Here is a 13,194-nt window from a genome sequence, read left to right as displayed (position 1 = left end):
GGCGTAAGTTAACAATGTGCCAGGCATAACACAAATCAGACTATAAATCAGAAATTGTTAGTCTAATAATTACAAAACTTGCAGGATATATTTCATAACATTGTTAAACCACATGTATAATAAAACTGTTTTGAAATCACTTAATAGGGGGCGCCATCAGTTCCAAACATGTGCATGGGCCTGGCGCAAATTTGGCCATAACATCATGCGGCTTCCCATGAGACCAGGTTGAAGGACAGTTGTCATCCATCAAATGCATGCTTCATACGTAAAATCTGATTCCACTTAATTTCTTTCATTTAAGCTGAATAGAATTGAGAACTACTGTAACCTATTGTCAGTAAAAAGCTGAAGTCACATCAATAAAGCCCAACTCCTCCATAACCCAAATGTTAGAAGCTGTGTATGCATTAAAATGTGACCGTAGGGAATATATTTCCTCATGCAGCACCACGTTGCTAAGATGTGCCTGATGTTGTGCTCGGTGGTGTACTTTGCAACCCAGATGGTGCACCACTGTATACCTTTTATCAGCCAATAAACAATGCCTGCACAAAAAAAAACAATATTTACTGTGCATTTTAATTGCATATACTTCAATTCAAACATTGAAAAACAATAGCAGATAAAACACTCGTTCCATATGGGGAGAGGAGAGAGGACATCCAAGAGGTTTAGCACAGATTGTTCTTTTTATTATCATTAACAGTAATGTGGTTCTGAGGCCCCCGCCGTGACCTCCTCACAGCGGCACCTCATCTCAGAAGTCATTCATTAGAACAAACAGAAGGCGGGCAGAAAGACAGCGAGAGAGAGAGAGACATGGGGAGAGAGCATAGTGTAAAATAAATTAGACTGTTCTTATTAGATGAACCGCTTCAAGAAAGCATGCTTCAGAGATTCAAAGGACATCTAATAGTACAGTGTTTGGAGATGAAGATGTCATGTGGTGCCCGTGATCCAGTTGTTGGTCTTGTGCTATGTGTAATCACGGTTACACTTACTATCCGTTTTGGGCTGTAAGGCCCACAGGGAGCCTTGCAACACGGGTCTGAGCAGTGCATGTTTGGATTGAGATTGGGCTTTCTGTTGGGCTGATGCGGGCTGTGGTGAAACTAATCAAAAAGCTTCTTATGTCTTCTTCCTCTGATATAAATGGATTGTACAGTCCCACATGATTTGGCCCAGTGTTTACTGAATAAGATTTCTTACACTGGAGTGACAGTAAAGGCCACCTCTCTCAATTAAGCCCCTTTTCCATAAGAGCAGTCAGACGGCGTTTCGTCATATCTGCGCCCCCCTGGTGCTTCTTATCGTATAGCACGCCTGTAATAGCCGACCTCTATACATGTTGATGTGTGAATGTATACATATGTGAGGATAAAATATGATGCAGAGTGGTCAGAGGCTCGGTTGGGCCGGGGCGGCAGAGGAGGGGGAGGATAGAGGAGGGGAGGGGGGGTTGAAGAGAGCCGTGTGGATCCTTGGAGTGGTGTGACAGACTCCCCAGCCTCCTGGTAGGATTTGTTGGAATGTGAGAGAGGAGGATTTTAGCACCAGGCGAGCCACGCCAGAGTGCTGCAGACTTCATGCCATCTGTCTCAGCCTCCATCCTCTCTTTGCCAAACTCATCAGACCTTTATTTCCTCTCCCTCCATCTCCTTCTCATCCCTGTTCACAAGAGGAGCGGACATACTGAGATCTGCTAATGTATTGGAGGGGGAAAAAATGGCTGGGCTTAATAAACAGATTAAAAAAAAGCTCGATTGATTAATATGTATTCTTGGAGCTAATTGTCCGACAGCCCTCATGGAGATAAAATGTGTGTTCGATAGCCCTGCCATTTGTGACTTGACCAACAGGGAGAGAGAGAGATGGAGATATTCGTACCGTAGCAGATCTGTTGATCAGTTAATAATGAAACATGTTTCAAGTGAGAGCCAGAAAGTTAATGCATCATTATAAACCATTACCTTCATTAACTTTTTTTTTCATTGTACTGTATCATGATATGAATGTCATTAAAATACATCCTGTATATGAATAATAATGCTCTGAGTTGATGTGTTTTTTTTGTCACTGAATTTAAACATTTTATGGATTCACTATAGAAATCTAGATTATATATTTAGGTCTAATGAAAATAAGAACCAAAGGTAAAGGTAACCAAAATCACCTCCGTAATGAGAGATGTGAATTCTTTGGCCGTAATTAAATCAAAAACAGATTTCCACATGAAATGGGTGTGTGATTGTGGTGTTTGGACGGGACTGATCTCTCACCCTCTCTCCCCGTGTGGGCGACCGGGGAGCAGGCTGAAGGAGATCACAGGGAGGAGCTGTACCGACTCCATGTCCTTAACCTGTTCGCAGAAGGGCAACGGAGGGTGGAGGGAACGGAAAGGAAATGCACCCTTTGTCCGAATATGGAGCACCAGGTGGCAGGAAGTGGGCAGGAGGCCTTTGAAGATGACCCCTGGTCTCTGCGCCGGGGCGGCCTCGCTGATCGATCCGGGCCAGAGATGGCAGGGAGGGGAGCCAGGTGCCCCCAGAGGGCCTGCAGACCACGCAGATCTATTATGGGGGCGAGGAGGAGGAGGAGAGCGGAGTCGGCTGGGGCCCAGCCCCACTGCTCCCAGTCATATCACTGCTCAGACAGCCAGAGTCAACTGGCTGCATCCTGACAAGCAGGCAAATACTGACAACAGTCTGGTGCACAACAAGCTCAACAGGCATCACATGAGAACTTTAGCGAGGATTTCCACTGCAGAATGCTGTCAGATAAAAACACTGACTAATTGGTGTGCATACATGCTAAACAAATTAAATACATGCAGGTTAACGTAGCTGCATGGAGCACATTTTGAAAGAAACGGAAATTAGCTGCTTCAGTATATTAATATATTTATTTATTACAACCGCAGATTGCATTGAAATGACTTGAGAAACTGCTGCAGAAGTTGTGGGCTGACATTGTAATACAACAACAAAAATCAAGACTCAGTGATGCTCCATAACAGAAGGAGGAAGGAAAACATCAAAAAGGAACACAGACACAAAGAAAACACAAAAGCAGGAAATTAATGCAGCAGATGTTTGTGCACATCTGCACACGCGTGTGTGAATGTGGGGAGGCAGCTATAAGTGATCCAGTAAATTGCCGACATCGCTTTGAAATTGTCAGAAAGGAAAACATCAGCAGATACTGAGGAGCCATTGTGTGCTTTGGGGTGCAGAGAGAAATCAGTGAGACATTTGTAAGCAGGTTTTACATGTCTATGAATCAGGCGTCCCATTCAGCTAGAACAACACCACACTGTTCCAGCATTTGTATTTTGGCCAGCTTTGGAGGAGGTGAGTGCTATTAGTGTCTGTGCGCTCATCCCTCTGTATCTCTAAGATGTTTGCTGCGCACAACATTCAAGCAAACACACACGTGCACACACACTTAAAAGCACAAACAGAAACTCTAATCCTGCCCCCCCCCCCCCTCCCTCTCTGCTTCCCTCCCCGGGCGTGGAAATGAAAGCTGGGCACTTCGGAGAGGATGGCTGGAAGAAATGAAGACGTGTCTGATTTCCACAGCCACCAATGGTGATGCAGCGCTCCGTACTCTCTGCCCTCTGATAGGTCTTTGTGTCTCTCTTCATCTCGAGGCCCGTGTCATTCCCTCTAATCCCCCCCTCCCAAACACAAACAGGCCAATCCCGAGACACGACTCAAGGGCTGGGGAGGGATGAAGGAAGCTGTGGCATGGAAGGAGTGAGGGATGGTAGTTCAGGAGGAGAGAAAGGAGCACCAGAAGCTGGTGTGTTGGTGCGAGAAGGAGCCAGTGTGTTATTATTAATAAAGCATTAAAAAAAGTGAGCACATCAAAGCATACAGGGGCTATGCTATCATACATGAAAGTACTGCACTATGGCTTAATGTTTCCTAAGGCGTGTTATGGTGACGCTGCTTTGATTTGAAATGCATTGTGTGGAAAATGGATTTACAGGAGTGGGGAGAGAACGCTTGGTGTGGGTGCAGACCATAATTTAAAACCTGACCTCATAGGCTCTTCAAAGTCTCCGTGAGTGTGGATGTTTAGGACTTACGTACAGTGTGAGAGACCGAAAGCACAGCCACGTAAACAACAAATACATACGTGCATACGAAGGGATGCGGAGGACACCTGCAAAAACAGACAATCACTGTCACAATAAAAATCACATTTTGATCATTAGGAGCTAATTTTTCTTACCTTTCTGAGAAAAAGGGTGTCCGCACCTCATTATATTGCACTTTCTCCTTCGTTGATCGAGGCCTGCAGGTAGAGAGACATCTTTCTTATCGTTCCCCCGTGGCCAGGTAATTATCCTAATCTACCTTCCCCCCGTGCTCCAGCTCCTGTGCCACACTGGCTCAGACCACCTCTGTGGCTTCATTATCAGTGCTGGGACTCATTAATGGCTTGACGGGCCTCGCTGTGCAGGCGGCTGGCAGAGAGGAACCATGGGTGAGGGAAGAGGGGAAGAAGCAGGAGGAGGAGGAGGAGAACAAGAAAAAATGAGACACTAAAGAGCAAGGGGCTGCCCTGAAGGTTAACATCTCAATCATGAGGGACAATACGCTCTAGTCCGACGGCTTTGGCTCCTTAAAAGTCATCGCTCACTGATGGAGGACGAGGCTATAGGGCGTAACAGTGTCAAAGAGGAAGTCAGGGGATCAGCCAAAGTGCTTTCTGCAGGGCAAAATGACAATAACGTGTGTGTGTGTGTGTGTGCGTGTGTGTGTGTGTGTGTGTGTTTGAGGTGACAAGTCGCCATGTCCACGTGTGCACACACACCCACCTTGCGTGTTTATAACCTCATAACATACAGAAGGACTGGGGGTGGGAAATGAGTTTCACTTTTTTTATGACAAATGACACCCTGACAGTTGGAAAAAATGTTGGGGTCCCTGAACAGATTTCTCAGTTACAAAAATAAAATGTGTTGGATTAGACAAAGACAGACATTTTACATTCTACTTTTGAACCCCAATGAGAGCACTGACAAATGCCACCCCACCCCCACTCCGTCTGTGCCATGATTGTTTTTTTTTTCTCTCTCCAGAAATGTCATATAGTTAAGAGGTGATAATTCTATATGGCACAAACAGACACTGACGTCTTCCAAGTGTACATAGCATATAGGCTGACACAGATTGAGATGGTGTAACATCACTCTAAATAGCCACGCAGGCTTTGCTCGTTCTTTATATACCCGGAGAGATTCCGGTGGAAACTTTTTCAAACGGACGAGGAACTGAAACGCAGCGCCCTACGGGTGAAAAAACATATTCTTGGGTTAAAGTTACTGCAGACCTCAGTGATGTGTGAAAATCTGTAGTATTCTTGTTTCTGTGTGGGTGAAGCCTACGTTTCTAGAAAACCCAAGAAATGCAGAAAACGGCATCGATAAACAGCACACTAAATCCTCTGAGAGTTGGAGTTAATGTATTCAGTTTGGTAAGAGAAACATGTTTAGCATGTTTGAGTGCGCTTCAGCCTCAACTATAAGAAGAAACCATTTTCAGATTGAAAAAGCTGTTGCAGTTATGGAGAGAGGTCTGGCGGTTATTAAGAGGTGTGCTATTTTTTTACCACAACAATGAATCTCTCACATTGTTCAAACATTAGGGCTGTCAATCGATTAAAATGGTTAATCGCGATTATTCACACATTTTTTATCAGTTAAAAATGTACCTTAAAACAGAGATTTGTCAAGTATTTAATACTCTTATCAACATGGGAGTTGACAAATACGCTTGCTCTATGAAAATGCATGTATATATTTATTATTGGAAATCAATTGACACAAAACAACGACAAATATTGTCCAGAAACCCTCACAGGTACTGCATTTAGCATAAAAAATATACTCAAATTAAAACATAACAAACTCAAGCCCAACAGACAACAACAGCTGTCAGTGTGTCAGTGTGCTGACTTGACTATGACTTGCCCCAAACTGCATGTGATTATCATAAAGTGGGCATGTCTGTAAAGGGGAGACTCGTGGGTACCCATAGAACCCATTTTCATTCACATATCTTGAGGTCTTTGAAAAGTTTGGAGCGTTATTTAACCTCCTTCCCGACAAGCTAGTATGGCATGGTTGGTGCCAATGGATTCCTTGGTCATGGTTTTCTAGTTTATATTATGTCATATACAACCTAAAAATCGCAAGTTGTGTTAATACGTTGAAGAAATTAGTGGCTTTAAAACAAATTTGTGTTAACTTGTTATTATCGCGTTAAAGCTTCAGTAGGCAGAACGTTTTTGGCATCATTGGGCAAAAATTCCATAATAACCTTTCAGCATATTGTAATTCAAGTGTTCTGAAAGAAAGCTAGACTTCTGCACCTCATCATGGCTCTGTTTTCAGGCTTTAATAAACCTAGCCCGTGACGGGAGACCTTGGCCAATCACAGGTCATTTCAGAGAGAGAGCGTTGTTATTGGCTGTGCTCCGGCTGGTGGGCGGTGCTTGGTATTTCCTCAATCGATCCCAACATGGCTGTCGGTTAACAAACTTTCTAATTTTCCAACTAAACAGTACACTACAAGATGTTTCTGAAAACATTTGAAGAGAGAAATAGGCATTACAGTAACAGAATATTGATTCATAATTGATCAGCGCCGCTTAGTTTGATTGACAGCTCCTCAGAGACGGCAGGCTCCAGCTCGGCTCTGATTGGTTGTTTTCCCTCCGGTCTGTGAAATCTTGCAGATGCCATTAGGAGCACTGGAGGACACAGAGGCACGTGATTTTTTTCAGATTACCTGTCTCATGCACTACTGTCAGGATATAGTGACCTTTTATAAAAATAACTTTTTTTAATCATATTAGCTCCAATCTGCCTCCTCCAGCTTTAAGAGATGTGCTACATTTTTAACACAACAATGCATCTCTCACATTGTTCAAACATCAGTTCTTACGCATTTGGATTATTGTCCAGCGGTGTGGTCAAGTGTGTCAAATAAAGACTTGGACAAACTACAATAGTCCATAATAGAGCTGCATGCCTCACTCTGAACTGTAACAGAAGAACTAACATCATCAGAATGTACACAACCTTGTGTTCGTCATTGGTGAGGGACAGGACGGTTATTTCTCTGCTCTGTTTTATGAGACATATTGTATTGTCTAAACTCCTAAATGTCCTATATCACCAATTTTCATATTGTAGTAATGGCCATAACTTTACTACTAGGCATGCCTCAAGAGGTTGTTTTTCCACTTCCTGTTTCAAAAACTAATGCAAGGCAATGTGTGTTCAGAGGAATGAATATATGGATGGTTTGCCATCACAAGTTACACATTTAACAAGTAAAACGGCTTTTAAAAAGAGTTTAAAAGGCACAGAACACCAGTCCCTCTCCAAATATGACACATTTTTGATACTTCATATCTGACTATATAATCATTAATGGGGAATTTTCTTGGTTTATTTATATTTCGGCAACTGTATACGCTGTTTTTTAATGGTGCTGCTGTTGTTTTTAAGCTGTATTGCATGTGTTTAAGGTGTGGGTACTTGTTTTGTTGTTATTGTCCTTAGTAGTTTAACTGTTGTAGATTTTAGTGTTGTTTTTTTTGCAGGTTGCCTGTTTTTCGTTTGTTTTTTGATCCCCTTTTGACTTGGGGTCATTTTGTTGTTATTATTGTCATTAAAAGTTTTATTGTTTTTGTTTTATTGGTTTTTTTTGGTTTCGTTTTGGTTTCGTTTTTTCTTATGTTCCCCTTTTCTGCTTTGGATTTTAATTGCATATTTGTTTTTACATTGTTTTGTAGTGGTTTTGTACGGACTACAGGAAAAGTAGTTTGTACTGTGGTAATAACTAATGGGGATTCTGGGTAAATAAATAAATAAATAAATAAATAAATAAATAAATAAATAAATAAAGGTTACACATGACATGTAAAACTTAATTACAGCTGCCACTACAATGGTCTACACTCATATTGTGATAAATTGTAAAAGTGTAGATGGGTTTGCACCAGTCAAACGAGCAAAATACTTCTTAAACACCTCCACACTGAAACATCCTCTTCCACAGATGGAAATTAAACTGTGCTCTTTTGCAATCTGGTGGTAGCGTGACCAAATAATCTACAAATGAGCAGAAACATTGAGGTAACTCAGGCACAATATGGACCCTCAATGGACCCCGGAGGGACCAGGACAGAATACAACAAGTTAAAGTGAAAAACCTCTAGAGGTATCCAGCAATGCAGATAGTTTTGGTTTAATTTGTCTGAACGGGATTATTTTTTTCAATATAAAGTAGTTCCATTAAATACCTTTCACAGTGAGGTCTGTGGATTACACAGAGTAACGGGGACATTGTTTCAGGAAAAATACATTGCTTTATATTGATTTTTTTTTATATAAATTAAATGAGATGGATATCTAAAAACTGGCTGAATAAAACTAAATATATTAGCATGACTACACACCAGTAGAGGCAAATGAAAAAAATATTATTTTAATTTGGCTAAACCAACCATTTAAAGGGGAATCTATGGGACTAGATTGGAATCAGGAGCTCACTGGTCATACTGGTCGCATACTGGAGCTCAACAAGTCTTATGCTAGAACAAGAACTTGTTGACGACACTTTCAGCCAAGCAGATGAAATCTGGTGGAAATACAAAAAGATAGTCAAAAGATAGTGTGTGGGTGTATTAAAGGGTTGTTATAAAAATCAAAGATTCTGTGACTTTTCACTGCTCTGTAGCTTTGTCTTCAGTGGTGCTACTAGTGGCTGAAAGTAACAGTATATTGAAAAAAAAGTTTAGAAAATGTAAAAAATCAAGATCAACAAGAGAAAAAAAAATGTATTCACATGCTGAAATTTTACTAATATATATATATATATATTCAAATAACATTACCTTTTACAGCATCCTTATGTAATTATTGACCTATTTATACAAATGTTATTATGAAGCTCTATAATTCACATGGCAGCAAAAAGTGAAATGTTACGGAGCCGCTGTCATTACTGTAAATGAAGATACTGGTATGACACTAGACCCTAGGAATCCATTGGTACCAACCATGCCATACCAGCTTGTCGGAAAGATCGCTAAATAACGCTCCGAAGTTAGGCTACATTTTGGCGAGGAAAAACTGGAATGACCATATTCAAAGGGGTCCCTTGACTTCTGATCTTCAGATGTTAATGAAAATGGGTTCTATGTGTACCCACGAGTCTCTCCTTTACAGACATGCCGACGTTATGATAATCACATGCAGTTTGGGCAAAAAACAGTTTTTTGTATGCAGTATAAATGTGTTATTTCCGCCTATTCTAAAAATGGTGTACTTGAATATTTCTGCATACTGGGGTCCCTAAACAGTCTTGTAATTACATAAATTGGGTATCACAAAGCTGAGACTCTTGTGGATCCAATGAGCCCAATGGTATTCATGTGTGATGATGTTAGTCCCCATTTCATTTTTAGTAAGACCATTTTTTTAAAACTTGAACTTACTGTATAAAATGACCTGTTGTGACCTCTAGGATAATCCCAGCCCCATGAAACTTTACAACCACAAACTAGAGACCTAGGGCATTCAGAGGATGAATGGCTTTTCTGGGTTTCTGAGCAGTTTCCACAACAGAAGTGCTCGCAAATCCAATCACCGAAAAATGCAGTTCTTGCAGAAATCTCCAAATGTCAAAAGCTTTTGATACCAAATCACAGCATGGCTTTTTCTATGGTGTTCCTAGAGGTCTTGGTGTCTTAATGTGGTATTTCGGAGGGATTATTGACCATTTTTATCAATTCTCGAGTGTTAAACTTGTTTTTAAATTTAGCACCAAATCTGTGTAACAAATGGTATCAAACCAAAATTGCTGCAACAACTTATGAGACATAATAGAGCATGGGGATGACCATCATATACTTCTATCGTAATGTTCTAAAGCCTTATATACTTTCACAATTTATTTGAATTAATTCCTGTTTATTTCCAATCTCAAATTAATCTTCAGGTTCCCAGCTTTCAGATGATGTACACCACTTATATGTGACATCTACTATTGACCTGCTATCTGCCCCTAAAGACCCTCTGCCCCCCCCAAAAAAGACAAAAACGGGTCTATGTGGGTCTCTAAGGGTTAACAGACTATGACTATATGCACTATCTAATACATTGATTTCATGGACCCCCTTCTTTTAAGTCATATTTTGTTACTTACAGTGTCATTAACCAGTTCAGGCTTCTTAAAAAAGGGTCTGTATTTCCACAATGAGTCAGATGAGGCAGTTCTGATCTCAGCCAACATCAACCTCCTCTTCTCTTAAAAAGGTGAATTCTGCCTTTAAACAAATCTAAATCTAAAAGCAAATTGGAATATTGGCAGAATGTATTTGATTGAACATTCAGAGCCTCACCCTCTTGCTGTTAGACTAAATATTGAAATGGTTCCAGTATAAAGTACCTTTTAGGACACCTATATTTGGTAAGCATATAAACGGATGAATTAAGGTGGAGGTAAATGCGCATGCTTAGGGCTCAGGAGGATATTAATACACTCTCCACCCCAACAGAGTCAGATGGCACATGCAGTTTTATCAGAGGGGTAGAACTCTGTGTGGGGTTTGGGTGCAGACAAGCATGAAGACATGCTTTATTTTTTGTCAGGGGTAATGTGATGATACTTGAGGATTCTGAATCAGAAACATGCTATAAATAAATATGCTAAAATGGGTTCCAATGGGTTTACGGGAGGGAGAAAAAAAAATCTGCTTCAAATGTTTCTTTTTTCTTCCCACAAGAACCCTTTTAGTTAGAAAAGAGTTGTTGAAGGTGAGAGGTAAAAGCAAACCTTTTCTTGGCCTTTCCAGGTCACAAGACTGCTTGAAAGGTACGGAGCACTTCAATTCTCTGTAGTAGATCACAACCTTTTGTTTATCATCCTGTGTCACGCTGGTAACAGTGTACCTTTGTGCCTCGGGTGTTGTGCTGAGCAATGAAACTATATAGGATGCTGTGAGGTAACGAACGTCAGACTCCTCAGTGTGTAAAGCGTCTGCAGCGGTGGGACAGTTTTTTTCTTTCACATGTAACGAACCTTAGTGACTTCCATAAAAGGATAATGAAAGAATGTAAAAAACCTGCTGTTCTGCAGCTTTGCTTTGACAAACAAAAATAGGATCCAGCTAGGATGAGCATTCCCCACAAACAAGCATCTGTATAACAGATGAAATATGGGCTGGCTTCTCTCTAAAGGCTGCTGAAGAATACACAAATAGCATTCACACAGAATAGAGTTAACAAACAGAATCATGTCAAATGTTTTGCAGTATTTTTTAACTAATTGCAGCGTGTGTGTTTACGCACATCTTTACAGAAATGCAATATACTGTATGTTAAATTGCAGCTGACATGTTGCAAAAAAGCAAACAGCCGGTTTACAGGAAAGAGCAACAAAGCCAAAATAGCTTGGAGATACGGAATATAATATGTTTAGCGGAAGTTCATTCTTGATCTTGGAAACAACAGTTTTATTAGATAATCTCAACTCAGCTTTAGATACATCTGAGCTTTCAATTAAAAAAAAATTTTTACCACATAAAATAACATATAGTTCCTCATGATTTCTCAAATGTTGCATGACAGTCCCTTATTACATGACGAATTGGGTGAAGGAAACTTGTGGTCTCTTTCTGATACCTGCCCAGTTTTTAAATGTCTGTTTATCTACCTTTTCATACACAAACTTCATATAAATCCCATGTATGATACAGGATATTAAATATGCAATGGTGGAAAGAGTACATTTACTCAATTACTTTACTTAAAGGTACAGTGTGTAGGATTTGGCGGCATCTAGTGGCGTAATTGCAGATTGCAACCAACTGAGTACCTCGCCGCTCACTCCTCCCTTTCCTAGACTGCGGTAACGTGAGCTACTGAATACAAAACCCTGGTAACGCCGTTCGTCTCGCTCAGAGGCCATCCTTACCATAATAACACTACTTTAGGAGCAACGGAAGTCAGACAGCGGCTGGCGGTACCACGGTTTTGCACTCTGCGGCTCACTTTACAGCAGTTTCACAAGCATGTCGGAGAATTACGGTGGCCTTCAGGCAATGTAAAAACGCTAAAGGCTCTTGCTAGAACAAGTGTTTGGTTTGTCCGTTCTGGGCTACTATAGAAACATGGCGGAGCAACATGGCAGACTCCGTGAAGAGTTTCAGGAGTTTATGCACTAATGAAAACATAGTTATGAATATTATATTCCATTTCTGCTAATAGATCACCCAAAATGTTACACACTGGCCCTTTAAAGGGGACATATTATGCTTTTTCCCTTTCCTTTTGTGTGTTATATATATTTTTTGTGCATGTAAAAGGTCTGCAAGTATGCACCAGAAAATGGAAATAATAGGTCCTCTTTAATTAACCTCATATGAATCCCATGTAGGATACAGGATATTGATAATGCAGCGGTGGGAAGCAACTGAGTACATTTACTCAAGTACTGTACTTAAGAACAATTTACAGGTACTTGTACTTTACTTGAATATTTCTATTTGTGCAAATTCATTTCAGGGGGAAATATTAGCTATATATTTAAGTAAATTTAGCTGATAATACTTGATGGAGTATGAAAATAGGAGTATTTTTACACTACTACTACTACTACTTTTACAGTAAAGGAAGTGAATATGGAATCAACTTATGCTGAAACACACCAGGTTACTCTCAGTGGTAAATACTGGGTCATTAACAAAAGAACTGTGTCTGCCACTTCACTTAACAAGGTTATTGCATTTCAAAGTCAAAATGTACAATGTGAGTTTTGACAATATATATTATAATATAATATATATTTCTTCTTCTTATAAAAACTACAATCATCGCTGAGATCAACAACAGAAAGGGGGTAGAATTCATTGAGCAGATCATAAGTAGGGTTACAGAACCAGGTTAGACACCCATGATGACCCATTCACACCAAAAGAAAACTTCCACTTCAAAGCTACAGCAGTGTGAAAAAAACAAGTCTAAAACACACTCTGATCTCCGTCTTAAGCAGTTTTCCAAGGTGTGCTTTTAGCCTGACAGAGGAGCCTGTTAGTCAAACAATGGGAGAGCATTAAAACATGCCAATAGAGCAGTATTAGTCAACAGCCTGAGTCAATACACCC

At 40.5% G+C, this 13,194-nt stretch overlaps 1 long non-coding RNA gene across 5 annotated transcripts in view; it reads right to left on the bottom strand.

Moving 5' to 3' along the window:
• Window positions 1-555: 555 nt before the first annotated feature.
• The window catches only part of LOC141775285 (uncharacterized), a 101,974-nt gene continuing 89,335 nt past the window's right edge, over window positions 556-13,194 (bottom strand). For 3 of the 5 annotated variants that reach the window (XR_012595573.1, XR_012595574.1, XR_012595577.1), the window contains one exon: window positions 556-4,477. This is a non-coding gene — a long non-coding RNA (uncharacterized LOC141775285). The remainder of the gene's footprint in view (window positions 4,478-13,194) is intronic. The other 2 variants (XR_012595575.1, XR_012595576.1) reach the window with 2 other exon arrangements.

Source organism: Sebastes fasciatus, chromosome 10 (assembly GCF_043250625.1).
Source record: "Sebastes fasciatus isolate fSebFas1 chromosome 10, fSebFas1.pri, whole genome shotgun sequence".
NCBI classification, from domain to species: Eukaryota; Metazoa; Chordata; class Actinopteri; order Perciformes; family Sebastidae; genus Sebastes; species Sebastes fasciatus.
The sequence above is the reverse complement of the archived record's forward strand: the minus strand, read 5'-3'. Positions and strand labels throughout refer to the sequence as shown.